Raw genomic sequence first — 11685 nt, forward strand, 5'->3', positions numbered from 1 at the left:
ACACTCAGACAGTGAGTGCACGCACGCAGGAGCTAGTAGCCTATGGACACAGTGACTGGGTGTCCTAGACTCCTAGTACAGTAAGAGTAAGTAAGTAGTAACAGTAAGTAGTAGAACTAACTAATAACAATAATCAATCAGCGATCAGAAGGAAATGGAGTGTGGGTGGTGTGTGTACACTCAGACAGTGAGTGCACGCACGCAGGAGCTAGTAGCCTATGGACACAGTGACTGAGTGTCCTAGACTCCTAGTACAGTAAGTAGTAACAGTAAGTAGTAGAACTAACTAATAACAATAATCAATCAGCGATCAGAAGGAAATGGAGTGTGGGTGGTGTGTGTACACTCAGACAGTGAGTGCACGCACGCAGGAGCTAGTAGCCTATGGACACAGTGACTGGGTGTCCTAGACTCCTAGTACAGTAAGAGTAAGTAAGTAGTAACAGTAAGTAGTAGAACTAACTAATAACAATAATCAATCAGCGATCAGAAGGAAATGGAGTGTGGGTGGTGTGTGTACACTCAGACAGTGAGTGCACGCACGCAGGAGCTAGTAGCCTATGGACACAGTGACTGAGTGTCCTAGACTCCTAGTACAGTAAGTAGTAACAGTAAGTAGTAGAACTAACTAATAACAATAATCAATCAGCGATCAGAAGGAAATGGAGTGTGGGTGGTGTGTGTACACTCAGACAGTGAGTGCACGCACGCAGGAGCTAGTAGCCTATGGACACAGTGACTGAGTGTCCTAGACTCCTAGTACAGTAAGAGTAAGTAAGTAGTAACAGTAAGTAGAACTAACTAATAACAATAATCAATCAGCGATCAGAAGGAAATGGAGTGTGGGTGGTGTGTGTACACTCAGACAGTGAGTGCACGCACGCAGGAGCTAGTAGCCTATGGACACAGTGACTGGGTGTCCTAGACTCCTAGTACAGTAAGAGTAAGTAAGTAGTAACAGTAAGTAGTAGAACTAACTAATAACAATAATCAATCAGCGATCAGAAGGAAATGGAGTGTGGGTGGTGTGTGTACACTCAGACAGTGAGTGCACGCACGCAGGAGCTAGTAGCCTATGGACACAGTGACTGAGTGTCCTAGACTCCTAGTACAGTAAGTAGTAACAGTAAGTAGTAGAACTAACTAATAACAATAATCAATCAGCGATCAGAAGGAAATGGAGTGTGGGTGGTGTGTGTACACTCAGACAGTGAGTGCACGCACGCAGGAGCTAGTAGCCTATGGACACAGTGACTGAGTGTCCTAGACTCCTAGTACAGTAAGAGTAAGTAAGTAGTAACAGTAAGTAGAACTAACTAATAACAATAATCAATCAGCGATCAGAAGGAAATGGAGTGTGGGTGGTGTGTGTACACTCAGACAGTGAGTGCACGCACGCAGGAGCTAGTAGCCTATGGACACAGTGACTGGGTGTCCTAGACTCCTAGTACAGTAAGAGTAAGTAAGTAGTAACAGTAAGTAGTAGAACTAACTAATAACAATAATCAATCAGCGATCAGAAGGAAATGGAGTGTGGGTGGTGTGTGTACACTCAGACAGTGAGTGCACGCACGCAGGAGCTAGTAGCCTATGGACACAGTGACTGAGTGTCCTAGACTCCTAGTACAGTAAGTAGTAACAGTAAGTAGTAGAACTAACTAATAACAATAATCAATCAGCGATCAGAAGGAAATGGAGTGTGGGTGGTGTGTGTACACTCAGACAGTGAGTGCACGCACGCAGGAGCTAGTAGCCTATGGACACAGTGACTGAGTGTCCTAGACTCCTAGTACAGTAAGAGTAAGTAAGTAGTAACAGTAAGTAGAACTAACTAATAACAATAATCAATCAGCGATCAGAAGGAAATGGAGTGTGGGTGGTGTGTGTACACTCAGACAGTGAGTGCACGCACGCAGGAGCTAGTAGCCTATGGACACAGTGACTGGGTGTCCTAGACTCCTAGTACAGTAAGAGTAAGTAAGTAGTAACAGTAAGTAGTAGAACTAACTAATAACAATAATCAATCAGCGATCAGAAGGAAATGGAGTGTGGGTGGTGTGTGTACACTCAGACAGTGAGTGCACGCACGCAGGAGCTAGTAGCCTATGGACACAGTGACTGAGTGTCCTAGACTCCTAGTACAGTAAGTAGTAACAGTAAGTAGTAGAACTAACTAATAACAATAATCAATCAGCGATCAGAAGGAAATGGAGTGTGGGTGGTGTGTGTACACTCAGACAGTGAGTGCACGCACGCAGGAGCTAGTAGCCTATGGACACAGTGACTGAGTGTCCTAGACTCCTAGTACAGTAAGAGTAAGTAAGTAGTAACAGTAAGTAGAACTAACTAATAACAATAATCAATCAGCGATCAGAAGGAAATGGAGTGTGGGTGTGTGTACACTCAGACAGTGAGTGCACGCACGCAGGAGCTAGTAGCCTATGAACACAGTGACTGAGTGTCCTAGACTCCTAGTACAGTAAGAGTAAGTAGTAACAGTAAGTAGAACTAACTAATTACAATAATCAATCAGCGATCAGAAGGAAATAGAGTGTGTGTTGTGTGTGTACACTCAGACAGTGAGTGCGCACACGCAGGAGCTAGTAGCCTATATGAACAGTGACAGTGAGTGTCCCTACGGGTACAGTAAGAGTAAGTAGTAAGTAAGTACAACTAACAATAATCAATCAGTAATCAGAAGGAAATAGAGTGTGTGTACACACAGACAGTGAGTGAGTGCACACACGCAGGAGCTAGCTAGTAGCCTATAAACAGTGACAGTCAGTGAGTGTCCTACTCCTAGTACAGTATAACTACAATACTATTAGTAAAGGACAGCAGAAATACTGGTATAGATGATGAGAGAAATAAACAGAGGACAGCTGCCCACAGAGGCAAGGCCCCCCTGAGGCCTAAACCTGTAAGCTTGCAGCAGCTGCCTGTCTCTAATGTAACACACAAGCTACTAACTAAAATACAATGTCTATCTAAATAACAACAATACAGGTGTATATGGCAGGTGTAGGTGAGCAAAAACGCTAGGTAAATGAACACAATAGAGCACTTGCTAAGCCAAAGCACAAAGGAGCAGATCTCTCTCTGTACAAGTCTCAGGCAAGCATGGAAAACCCGAACATGGCGGCCGCTATTTATAGGGTAGGGGCTGGCCAGGGTCCCCCTCTGTGATTGGCTGCCGTCAGAGGGCCTGGGAGCCCTCTGATTGGCTCTAAGCACATCAATCTGGGCTATGACGCTATTCGAGCTCGGTACCGAGCTCGAATAGCGCCGGTTTGCTCGAATAGCTCGAATAGTGAATGGGCTATTCGAGTGTTCTCGAATAGCCCATTCGAATAGCTACAGCTATTCGGAGCTCGAATACCGAGCTCGAATAGCTGAAAAAGAGCTCGAATATTCGAGCTACTCGAATATTCGAGCTCTGCTGAGCACCACTATTTGCAATGTATCCAGTTGTAGTAAGCCGTTTTCAAATATGTTCTTCATGAACCACATTTACTAACTTCATATTGTTGAAGGTGCTTCTCCACTTCATGTTTCATCTTTCCAGTATTATGGAGTAACTCTTTCTCCTGAATTGATCAGTATCTTTACCACATATTTTAAAGTCTTTTGTCACTTATTATGTAGACTGTGAGCATCTTTGTATGTGAATTTTGGTATGTTATATGGATGTTTTTTCTCCAATGATGAAATAATGGGAACGTTTAGTATCAATTAGTTTGATAAGAACAGAGTCACTTTTCATGAACAATTTCTTCAACTAGCTAGCAGGGCTATCTCTTTCTGATATGTCTGCTAGAACATTTGTCTGAATGTCTCTCATAATATTCAGCTTATTCTTGACTTAAATGGCACTCTTCTCCATTCTTATTCTGGGGTATTCGAGGTAGTGGTCATCTTATTGATGCAGCAGAAAAACAAACGAATGCCTATATATATGGCGATTCCAACGATGATAATGCAAAGAATTGTATTTAGCATGTTTCCAATCCATCCGGAAAACCAGTTAACTGGGTTGAGAAACTCCAATGATACCATCTCTGAATTTCTCTTTCTGAAGGCGGCTTTCACTTCTTCCATATGTTTCAAGTGGCCTTCTATTATTTCACTATAATTTTGATGTATGAAATTGCAACAAGCAGCTCCTACAATTGCACATGTTCCTCCTTGTGCTGCAGTTAAAAAGTCTAACACTAGAGTATGCTGAGCCAACATTTTAGTATGCCATTTTAACTCTTCGTTCACTATTCCGATAGTCTGAAATATTTCATCTGTAACATTATCAAATAGTCCAGCAAGCAATTCTATATTTTGCGAGTTTATTAAAGTTAGTCCTCCTGTTCCAATCAGTCCATTGAACACACCAACTTTTGCATACCATGGTACTTGAAGGAGTCTTCCTTTCTTAGTTCCATCAGCACTTCTCTTGTACATATGATGATTGGAAATTTGCTCAATGCTTATCTGGTCTTTTTCAACAAACTAAGTGGTGGGTGCTATTTTAATGATTGTACACCTTCCTTTTCCACCTATAGGTAATAACTTGTACGCTGTATTTCCACAAGCCCAGAACCAGTTATATGGCAGTTTGATTTGTCCCAAGATGCTTCCTTGAAATGCATAAGTGAACAGTGGTTCTCTCCAAGTTTTATTTGCAAAGAGATTTTCATATTGTTTTCCTTTTTCAGTCAACTTGTAAGTTAGTCCTTTTTCCCAGTTACAGTGTAGGTTTATGATTGTTCCTTTTGGAGTATATCCCAAATGATGTAGGGAATCAGTAGAGATATTTTTGCAATTTTTAGAGTTCAAGCATGTGTATGACTGTCCTTTGTTTAATTGAACAGGATTTTCTCTTTCGATTGTCCACCAGGGAGCATACATCCATGTTGTCAGTTGTAGTCCATGTATGGAGTAATTGAATTTTTCTGTAGAACATGTGCCATAACTTGCATGTGTAGTATTTACCAATTCTTCTAGTGGTACTGAAATTGCTAGGTAAGGCATGATTTTTGCGAATAGTGGAGTATGTGAACAGATCCAACAGTCGCTCTTGTTCAAGCGCTGGGCATATTGTTGATGCATCAGGATCAATTTATTTTGAAGTTTTCCTTGTAGATTATGCCGTTCTGCTTCAGTATGCAGTAGTAGCGGCAGACACAACAAACACCATATTAGTGGCATCTTTATGGATTGTAGAGTAGGTTGTCAGTTTCAGCACCTTAAAAATATAAAAAAGTAAAGAGAGGCAACACATATATAATATGCAATATTCTTGGTGACCTTCAGCATAAAATAACTACCTTCTCACATGTGATTCTGAAACAAAAATATGTTATTTTGATGTTACTAGGTGCAAGTTGTATTTTTACTTGTTTGGTCAAGTTATAGCAGAAAGTTCAATCTTTCCTTGCTGGTGTCTTTTTAAGCTTTATCGTAGTTCATCTGTAAAAATCAAAATATTATTTTCTTTTCCTTCTGTAGAAAAAATTACATGCTTCAAATAGTGCCTCAAAAATAGCACATCACTTATGTCTTCATATGTGTGTTCATATGTCATGGCTTTTCTTAGCTTGACTTTTATCTTGTTGCTTGTAAGGTATATGAACAGAAAAATAATGTCCTTTTATCTTCATTACACTCTTTATCAGTAGATTATCTGAACACAATTCTTCCAGTGCTTCAGTGTGCTTCACTTTTTCTCCTTTGTGTATCTTTAAGAGATTATTGTTCATTTAGGCTTCACTTTTCATACTAGACCTTTGCTGCTTTTCACACAGAGCATATGTGGTAGTGCAGATGTCTGCAGAACTAGCTTAGTTGCTGTATGTCTGTAACATCATCTTCCTGTTTCAACTGTAGAAATCTCTCTTCTGTCTCTTGGTATCTGCTTCTTTTAGCTAGAGCATGTCCTTGTATCATCGCACAGGTAGAAAGTTCCCGGTCTTCATAGACTTCTTTATGTATGGGATCAAAAATAAGAACATTCATCTATGTTTCAGTCATCTTTTCAAGATATTATGTAGCTATCGTCTTTCATCACAGGATAATCTTCTTCAAGATCTTAATGTAGTGTCTCCATCTCTATATCTTCAAATCTCCATCTCAAATCTTCTCATCATCTTCTAATTTGACTGCTTTTATCTGTAAAGTCAATCACCATCTTCATCCATCTTCAGTTTGTTCACTCACCTGATAATTTACTTTATCTTAATGCCCTTCCTCTTCTTTCTATGTTCGGTTCTTGTCTCCCAAGTGGCCTACTCGTCTTAGTGCTATCTTGATCTGTTGTCAGCCAGTTTTCAAACCATTGGTCAGATTTTTGAAAGAAGTAGAAAGTCCTCAGTCCTCACACACTTCTTTTGGACACTCCACCCAATTGTATTGATGTTCAGCTGTTTCAGATCAGATCTTCTAGCTTAGCCTGTTTTAGTGGCTTGTCTTCATGTTGACATCTTGCTTAGTCTTCTTGCATGTAACTGTCTTCGCTTGTCTTAGCAAGTTTCTTCAGGCCTACATGGGATGCTTGTTTGAAGTCTTGGTGGGCCAGATAAAATAAATTATCCTGTGATACTTCTAAATCCTGGTAGCAACCTTTTCCATTCTTCAAAAATGACAGTCTCTTTACTGATGTGTAGGATGCCTTAATGCGTCTCTGTACAATTCTAGCCTCAAAATATATAGAATTCCCCCCTTTGAGGGTAGAAACTACATAAAATAAAAAAAAATCTCCTTTTTATACTTTAATCTCTGTGTGTGATACCTAACTATCTCAGCCCTATATCTGAGTCTTCGTGATTGCTTGCACAAAACTTTGGCTTTTTTTTTTTATATATAAATAAATAAATAATGAAAAATAAATAAAATAAAATAAAAAACCTCAATCTTCATGATTGCACCTTGTATTATCTTTCTATGGCATAAACTGTTCCTTATATTTGTATTTAGAAAACTTGTAAAAAAAAAAACAAAGAAGAAAAAAAATGTTCATTTGCCGTGTTTTACTATAAAGGCGGGGGTGAGCGCGCTCTGTATGAGACTTTGTTTATCAACTCCTGCAGCTTCTCCCTGACAAGTTCCTGAGCTCTGTGAAATATCCGCTGGATCCTGTGTATTTTTTTTTTCTGGTAGATGCTTAAACACGGAGCATTTTCATTTGGCGTTGAAATTTAACTTCTTATTATGGCAATGGCTTGAGCTTTATCTAGCTTAATAGCTTGGTGAAAAGTCATGTAGGATTGCCTCTTTTTTTTTTTTCCAACTTTCAGCTGAAAAATATCTGTAACACTTGTTGTCTCCTTCGAGCTGTGAGTTGCTCAGATATTTTGTTTTGTCTTCGTATACAGTTCTGATAACGTAGCCTTTGACCCAGTAACAGACACACAGAAGAATGAATAACAATTCAGTAATGAAGTCTGTTGCTTTCAAGCTTGTACTTAGAGTCATTGCATTATATTTGCTTGAAGAAAAAATATGAATTTGCTTCATTATAATATATGTGCTTACTTGTTTGTTATAAAGTACTGTATTTCTCATAAAAGTGTCTTGTAAAAAAAACAAAAAAACAAAAACTGTTTCTCCTCTTCTTATTGAGGGATACGGCATGTCACTTTGCTAGAATCATCTGTTGCGCACAATTTTCCTTTCAGTGTCGCTATGTTCAACTGTGAACTATAAACATTGTCCGTGTTTCTCCAATATTTCCTCTGTATTCTGAGATATCAACGGCATGTTGTATTTGAAAGAAAGCTGCTAGATTCATCCTGCTTGAATCTCTCGTCAGAGATATATAGGGATGTGTAGATAGCTCTTTTCTTCTCAGATAAAAAATAACTTTACCCGTTATTTATTAAAGTTTCTATAGACCGTAGCATGAGTGTGCTTGTAAAAAAAATCTCCTCTCTGAGATTAAAAAGCATAAGAATTCTTCCTTCTTTGCTTCAGATTATGGCTGCAGTTTACATTTCTGACCATATATATAATAAAAGTTTGCTAGCTTATTTCCCGAGTAAAATTCACAATGATCTATGCTTCCATCACGTGAATGTATCTAATTCCAGGGTAACTGTTAACACATCTGGGGTGCCATCTGTCAAATATCTGATCGATATCTGCTTAAAATGATTACCAACTCAGTAAAGGACCAGCCTTTAAAGCGTCATAACCAAAATTAGACAGAAGTGGGTGCGTGCTCACTATAAACAGAATATTTATAGGTTAACAGTTTTACCTCTGAAAGAAATACGCAACACTCAGCTGTTGAATTTTATAAAATTATCTTGTTATTAAAAAATTGATAAAGCATATATACAGGAATATACATCTCTCCAGTTGTTGTCAATCATTCCAAAAATACATTTTCATCCAAAAATACATTTTCAAAGTTCCTTTAGTTAAACCAGTCCATTTCAATATAGCAAATATTCTGCTGTAGCTTTTATCCTTCATTGATTGTGTTGTCTCGAGATTGAACAGTGTATGTTACACACAATATAGCTTTATCCTTAAAAATGATTATATGAAGTTCTATTCTTATATAAAGAACTTAAAGTAGATATATCTTAATCCATCAAAGCTTGTTAATTGCTTCTAAGCTTGCAATTGCGTTTAAATAGTACAACTTATAGCATAGAAAAAAGTTATCCAAAACTCAAAAAACTGCTGAAGTTTAAAAAGACAAGTCTTTAACTTTTGCATAGACTAATTGTCAAAGAATTCACCAAGAATTATTGCATATTACCTCTCTTGGGTTTCAGAATCACAATGGAAGGCAGTCTCTTGCTAGGCCTCAATCATCTCAGTAGGGTTTCAGGCTTGATGCTATAATGTGCTAGCCTGCTAGGCCTATTTATTGTGATTTTTCCAATATGGCGTCGGGGTAGGGGATTTTACATGAAGTCATGTTCTTTTTATAACATTTACCTCACCCTTTATTTTTAGATAGAGATATCTAGATGCCCCTTATGGTTGTAAGTGGTAGTAGCAGGCACAAGAGATTCCTCCTGTGGTTATAAGTGGTAATGGCCGACACAAGGCTTATGGCCTAACTGTTTTTATACAATCTGAAATAAAGTGTATATTAGTGATCAGCATATTAGATATGTGTGAAAACTATGTGATTAACATCTTGCGTATAAAATAGGCTTAGCTAAGCAGTGTATATCTTGACCTAGATGGTTAAACTTACTAACACAACAATATTGCATGACATGTGAACATCTCTTCAATACTATCTCATTTTTAACCTTGTAGGAATTAACAGCTCACTTCCAATAATAACATTGAAAAGTACACAATCTAATTTTGATTTTGCCCGTACTCACGGATCTTGAAATTCACTCAATTTATCTGCAAACCATTTAACATTTTTATACGATTTGGGCAAGGGGGATGATAATTTCTCTGCATTAATATGAGATTCTGACAATGGCGCCAGTGAACACTCTCCCATTATAGGAAGTGATCACTTTTTCTTTTTTTTACATTTTATTACACTGTGTCGGCTTCCTGTTTTATGAATGGACGCGGCCGCTGTTCACGGTCACGTCCATTCACTCCAGGCATTGCGATTGGGTAGAGGACTGTTCGGTCCTCTTCCCCAATCACTCAACACAGAATCCTGATGGAAACGGCGGCGGGAGTGGCGTGCAGACGTGCGGAGCGGCGGCGAGAACGTGCGACGTATTAAAACGTCATGTTGCCATTAGCAGGCTAAAGCATGACGTTTTAATACGATAGATTGTCATTAAGTGGTTAAATAATTTGAAGGATCTACTGCAGCGCTAACTTCCTGGTGCCGCATACCACAGGACACCTTCAGAGGTCTCGTCTGCTCCTTGGTGGGTCAGAACTGGTTTGGAGTCACAATATCCAGGTCCAGCGCTTCCATAGAAGCAAAGGGGGCAATTGACCTAGAGCCTATAGGGACCCCAGAGGAAGAGAGGCACTGTGGGGAGGAATCCGGAGTGTAGAGAAGGGTGCTGCCTCCTGTGTCCCCGCCCCTCCAGCTATGGTGACCCCGCCCATACATGCCTATAGGGACCCCAGAGGAAGAGAGGCACTGTGGGGAGGAATCCGGAGTGTAGAGAAGGGTGCTGCCTCCTGTGTCCCCGCCCCTCCAGCTATGGTGACCCCGCCCATACATGCCTGCAGGGAATGAGGAAGAGAGGCGCCATGGGGAGGAGTCCGGGGTGTAGAGCACGGTGCTGCCTCCTGTGTCCCCGCCCCTCCAGCTATGGTGACCTCGCCCATACATGCCTGCAGGGAATGAGGAAGAGAGGCGCCGTGGGGAGGAGTCCGGAGTGTAGCGCACGGTGCTGCCTCCTGTGTCCCCGCCCCTCCAGCTATGGTGACCCCGCCCATACATGCCTGCAGGGAATGAGGAAGAGAGGCGCCATGGGGAGGAGTCCGGGGTGTAGAGCACGGTGCTGCCTCCTTTGTCCCCGCCCCTCCAGCTATGGTGACCTCGCCCATACATGCCTGCAGGGAATGAGGAAGAGAGGTGCCGTGGGGAGGAGTCCGGGGTGTAGAGCACGGTGCTGCCTCCTGTGTCCCCACCCCTCCAGCTATGGTGACCCCGCCCATACATGCCTGCAGGGAAAGAGGAAGAGAGGCGCTGTGGGGAGGAGTCCGGAGTGTAGAGCATGGTGCTGCCTCCTGTGTCCCCACCCCTCCAGTTATGGTGACCCACCCAAACATGCCTGCAGGGAATGAGAAAGAGAGGCGCCGTGGGGAGGAGTCCGGAGTGTAGAGCATGGTGCTGCCTGCTGTGTCCCCGCCCCTCAAGCTATGCTGACCTCATACATGCTTGCAGAGAATGAGAAAAGGGGCGCTGTGGGGAGGAGTCCGGAGTGTAGAGCATGGTGCTGCCTCCTGTGTCCCCGCCCCTCCAGCTATGGTGACCCTGTCCATACATGCCTGCAGGGAATGAGGAAGAGAGGCGCCGTGGGGAGGAGTCCGGAGTGTAGCGCACGGTGCTGCCTCCTGTGTCCCCGCCCCTCCAGCTATGGTGACCCCGCCCATACATGCCTGCAGGGAATGAGGAAGAGAGGCGCCATGGGGAGGAGTCCGGGGTGTAGAGCACGGTGCTGCCTCCTTTGTCCCCGCCCCTCCAGCTATGGTGACCTCGCCCATACATGCCTGCAGGGAATGAGGAAGAGAGGTGCCGTGGGGAGGAGTCCGGGGTGTAGAGCACGGTGCTGCCTCCTGTGTCCCCACCCCTCCAGCTATGGTGACCCCGCCCATACATGCCTGCAGGGAAAGAGGAAGAGAGGCGCTGTGGGGAGGAGTCCGGAGTGTAGAGCATGGTGCTGCCTCCTGTGTCCCCACCCCTCCAGTTATGGTGACCCACCCAAACATGCCTGCAGGGAATGAGAAAGAGAGGCGCCGTGGGGAGGAGTCCGGAGTGTAGAGCATGGTGCTGCCTGCTGTGTCCCCGCCCCTCAAGCTATGCTGACCTCATACATGCTTGCAGAGAATGAGAAAAGGGGCGCTGTGGGGAGGAGTCCGGAGTGTAGAGCATGGTGCTGCCTCCTGTGTCCCCGCCCCTCCAGCTATGGTGACCCTGTCCATACATGCCTGCAGGGAATGAGGAAGAGAGGCGCCGTGGGGAGGAGTCCGGAGTGTAGCGCACGGTGCTGCCTCCTGTGTCCCCGCCCCTCCAGCTATGGT

Source organism: Hyperolius riggenbachi, chromosome 8 (assembly GCF_040937935.1).
Source record: "Hyperolius riggenbachi isolate aHypRig1 chromosome 8, aHypRig1.pri, whole genome shotgun sequence".
NCBI classification, from domain to species: Eukaryota; Metazoa; Chordata; class Amphibia; order Anura; family Hyperoliidae; genus Hyperolius; species Hyperolius riggenbachi.